This window comes from Otolemur garnettii, unplaced genomic scaffold (assembly GCF_000181295.1).
Source record: "Otolemur garnettii isolate 467f Iridium unplaced genomic scaffold, OtoGar3 scaffold00051, whole genome shotgun sequence".
NCBI classification, from domain to species: Eukaryota; Metazoa; Chordata; class Mammalia; order Primates; family Galagidae; genus Otolemur; species Otolemur garnettii.
Window position 1 is genome coordinate 12,730,145 of NW_003852446.1, and position 5,175 is coordinate 12,735,319.

Consider the following 5,175-nt stretch of genomic DNA (forward strand, 5'->3'; position numbering starts at 1 on the left):
AGGCGCCGAGCCGTCATTTTCCATTAATAGCAATCAACAAAATATGTTCAAATATAAAATAAGACATAAATTCAAGAAGTTAAATACATATATATAATCTCTTAATACTGTATTAAGATCTTTTTGTATACTTATTCAACAGATAAGTAAAAATTCATTATGATATTTAAACTCCATTGGTTAACACTGAAAAGAAAATGATGCGATTTAGTTATAAATTACAATTTTTACAGGATATTGGAAGTTATATCTGTCTTAGTCTGTTTTGTGTTGCTATAAAGGAAGGCTAGCGGCTGGGTAACTATAAAGAAAAGAGATTTGTTCAGCTCAGGGTTCTGCAGGCTTGACAAGAAGCATGGTGCCAGCATCTGCTTCTGGTGAAGGCCTCATGTTGCTTCTTCTCAGGGTCGAAAGCAAAGGGGGTCAGATGTGCACAGAGATTACAGGGCAAGAAAGGAAGTAACAGAGAGAAGTGAAGTTGCCAGGCTCTTTTTAAAAAACCAGCTCATCCACGAATTAAAAAAGGCCGGAACTGTGGCTGACACTTGAAATTCTAGCATTCTGGGAGGCCCAAACAGGGTATTGCTTAAGCTCAGGAGTTAAATACCAGGCTAAGTAAAGGCGATACCTGTTTCTACCAAAAGTAGAAAAACTAGGGCCTGCCTGTCCTCGTGTCAAGCCGCGCTCCTCTCTGCATTCACTCCGTCCGGCCCCGCCCCTCCCCACATTCGCCCCTCCCCTCCCCACGTCCTCCCTGCCCCTCCCCACGTCTGCCCCGCCCTCTCAGATGCCAGGCTCGTGGGCCACTGCTGCTGACGCTATTGCTCAGGTCTCGTGACAGATTACTGTCTGCGGCTGTGCAGTCCCAGCCCGGGCCAGGCCCTGGGCAGCCCGAGAAGGCCTGAGGGCAGGCGGCTTCTGGCAGCCACAGTGGCCAGGAGCTGCCGGCGCAGGATGCCTCCTGTGAGCTGGTGCTGTTTGGTACCCTGTTCCAAGAGCGCTGAGCCATGTGGTCTTCGTGTGGCCTTGCCTGTGTTATATCTGTAGGGAATACGTGGAAGGTCTGGCCAAAATCCCCCAAAGTATCTTACAGTAAGCAAATGTGACCCTTATAGTGATTGGACAGTCATCCTACTATCATACTGAGCCTTTTTGCAAACTGGGTATTCCCATAAAATCTATGTTGATCCCCAGAGAAAAATTTATAAAAAATTGGGAATGAAAAGAGGTGAAGAAATAGCCTCCACAGGACAGCCCCCACATAAAGTCAGATTTACACTCAGGAAGCCTTTGGAGCCTGTGGTGAGCAGTGACTGGCCCTCTCTTTGATTTTCAAGGAGAACCCTGCTCAGCAGGGCAGAACCCTTATTTTAGGTTCAGGTAACAACATCCATTTTATACACCATGGTAGGAATAGGTTGGATCACAAACCCATAAACTTTTTTTTATAGCTGCAAGGAGTTCAGCATGTGAAAGTTACAAGCAGACCTTCAGTTATCCATGTGTGACTTAATATGGAATCTGTCGCTTTTAAATGGACCCTGAGGAATGTGACTTTAAATGCCAGGAATTAGTGTCCTTGTGTAGTGTCTAACTTGGTGGCCCTGCCTAGCCTTTGAGGGGTTCTGAAAATATAGAGACCATGTACCAGTTGAACTGCATGCAAAGAGGTATTGGTTGTCAAAAATGTTATATATATTTCTAATTTTATAGCTTTTAAAATTTCATACAAAATAAATCAATATAGAAAATTCACAAAATAAAACTAAAAGCTATAAAAATACAAAATATAACTTTAAAAGCTATAAAATTATAAATGCCATTTTTATAGTTATTTTACATTATGATACATCATTCAATGAAAGATTTTTTTGCCAATTGATAATTATATATCAATTAAAGAATATACAGGGTGTCCATAAAGTTTAATGTTGTACAAACTTCCATTGCATAAACTTTATGGACACCCTGTATAAAGGGAAGAGAGAAACTCAAGATCATTTTATTCAGGCAAGAAAGCAAGATATCTAATTCTGTAAACAATATACTAACTTTTTACATGTATATATTTATATTTTTATATGCTTAGAAAAGGGGAAATAAACACACCAGAAAACACACCAGAATGTTGCCAGTAGGTATCTCTATGTGGTAAGATTACAGGTGTTTTCATTTTCTTTTCCATCAAGCATGATTAAAATTTGGGGGCCAGAAAAAGGTCATTAAAAATTATATGACAATTATTTCCTATGTAACAACTTCCACAAAGTGCAAATTATTTACGCTGCAGTCCATGTTTCTGACCTAATTGCTCCACTCTGTAAGTATGGGAAACCAAACCTCTCACATATGGCCAGTGTCTAAAGCACCTTGTCATTTTATCACTAAACACCTACTATCCATTTCACTGCCGTAGGGTGGGTGACCATAGAGAAAAATATTTGACCCCATACTTACTTAGGCCAAGCAGTAGTATTGTTACTGTCCAATCAAGTTCATTTGCCCACTGCCCAAGAGTAAGATGATACACTGAGATATGGTTTACAGCAGAGAGAGTTTAATTCTTCATAGTGCTAAGTGGAAAAAACAGGAGGAATTTCTCTTTTTTTCTGAGACAGAGTCTCACTTTGTCACCCTTGGTAGAGAGCTGTGGCATCACAGCTCACAGCAACCTCAAACTCTTGGGCTCAAGCCTCCCAATGGCTGGGACTACAGGCATCCAACACCACGCCCAGCTATTTTTTGGTTGTAGTTGTTATTGTTGTTTGGCAGGCCCAGGCTGATTTGGAACCCGTCAGCCTCTGTGTATGTGGCTGGCACCTTAGTCGCTGAGCTACAGGCTCTGAGCCAGGAGGAATTTCTCAAATCTGTCTCTCTGACGATTTGGAAGGCAGGATTTTTAAGGATAGTTTAGCAGGCCAAGGATTAAGCAAATAGGTTTGCTAATTGGCTAGATTGGTAGTGGAACCATCAGACCCTTGGTATTGGCTTAAAACAACAAAAAATTATTCTCTCATAGTTCTTACAGGCCAAAAAGTCCAAAAGTCTGTGTCACTGGGTGGAAATCAAAATATCATCAGGGCCACACTCCCTGGAATCTCTAGGGAGAATCTTGTTTTGCCTCTTCCAGCTTCTTGTGACTACCAGCATTCCTTGGCTTATGGCCCCAACACTCCAATGTTCAACACTAGGATTTCAAATCTCTCTATGCTCGGTCATCACACACTGTCTTCTCCTTTGTGTGTATGTTAAATCTCCCTTTGCCTTCTTCTTATAAGGACACATGTGGTTTCATTTAGGGCCTATCTGTATAACCCCAAATAAGCTTCCTATCACAAGATCATTAATTTAATCACATCTGCAAAGACTTTGCCATTTCAGGTATCATTCACAGTAAATACACACACATAGCTATACTATGAATTTTCTATGGGTGTTTATGTAAATCCATGGAATAAAAAATTCATGTACATCAAGCTGATAAGATAGGACACTCAGTAAATATAGAAATGACAAATCTTAGATTTCAGGTAATGGCAAAAGGACACTTAAATCTTATTATTAGGAGTTTTATACAAGAATATTATATTTATGTATTAAGTATCATTTTATAAGTTTCAAAGGGAGATAGGAAGAAAAAAAAGTGTGCCAATTCTTCTACATCTGAGTTAAATGCCTTACAAAAGAAAAACATAAATCAGCTATTGTAAATCACTGCTTACAGTCTAATTTCAGGGTATCAATATGGGGTTATAGCTCTGTAAACTCTGATATAATATTTTATGTGAGAAATAAGAATGAAACTGCACTAATTCTTAGGTGTTAAAAAGAAATTGTTATAATGTCACATTAACCAAGTAGATAATATTCATCAAAATCCCTGAGGTCTTTTAAAAACCTCTAATTTTATCTAAATTCTTATTTATAGTATCAGCATCATTTTATAGGTATGCATTCTGAAACTCAGAGATGTTATATCAATAATTTGAAGACTGTAAGGTAGAAAGTACTTCAACAATGACACAGACTCAGCCATTTTATTTATTTTTTATTTTTTTAATTTTGAAAAAATTTTTAACTCATTTTAAACTTATACCCCTTATAATATACCTTCACCTATGTCTAACATATGAACCATTATGAATAATCCAATTATTTAAAGTGTATTTACCAAAAAAAATTCTAACTCTAACATAGTGTGATTTTCTCCATAACATGCAATCCAGCATATATTTAATGCATTTTAATATTTATGATTAACAGAAATTATATGAAATTTAGTTACATTGAAAGAATAATCTTCAAAACTGAGAAAAATATGAATAGCTCTTCACAGAATATCTTATTTTAGGCCAGAAATCTACAATTCTTTCATATTTCACAATCTTTGGAAATGCACCAAAATATTGTACGTCTTCCACTGTCAAATGTAATAGATTAAAGCACTCTTTGGATTTTGCAGAGTATCTTTGAAAATGTGTATAGCAGAAAAATTCAAATATTATTGAGTAGCTTAACAGACTCCTCAGCCCATTCATATGTCTTTCTTTTCCAGAGTTGCCTTAGTAACTATCCAACAGAAGTAGTTTTCTGCAGTTTTCTCTAAATAGTACCCACATAATTGCTCAATTTAGTCACTGCAGTACGGCAGGAAATAATGTATTTCAAATTTGGTTTGTATCTGATTTTGACAGTTTGAAGACCAAAACCTTTCCAATAAAAACAGCTAAACACGTCAGATATATTAAAACACCAATCATATGCAATACTGTAGAAGGGTAAGGAATGTAAACAGGATAGACTGACTGATAAAACTTAGTCTGGGAAAAATGAAGTATTTATGTTCTAATTTAAAGCTACCAGATTAGAATAGAATGAGTGACTTCCAAAGCAATACGGGGGAAAAGGAAACAACGGTCAAACAAATGAATAGAAAGCTAGAAAGGAATGTTGAGGCTCCAAAAACAGTACCCCAAAATGAAGACCTCAAAAGCAGCCTCAAAAGCAAAAGTTGTTTTTTTTAACTTTTATTCATTTATTTATTTTTTTTTTGGAGACAGAGTCTCACTATGTTGCCCTCAGTAGAGTGCTGTGGCATCATAGCTCACAGCAATCTCAAACTGTTGGGCTTAAGCGATTCTCTTGCCTCAGCCTCCCAAGTAGCTGGGACTACAG

The 5,175-nt window shown here is 37.6% G+C and overlaps 1 pseudogene; it reads left to right on the forward strand.

Annotated features, from left to right (window-relative positions):
• LOC100940627 overlaps positions 1-1,508 on the forward strand; it is a 79,155-nt pseudogene extending 77,647 nt beyond the window's left edge.
• The last annotated feature ends 3,667 nt before the right edge of the window (positions 1,509-5,175 follow it).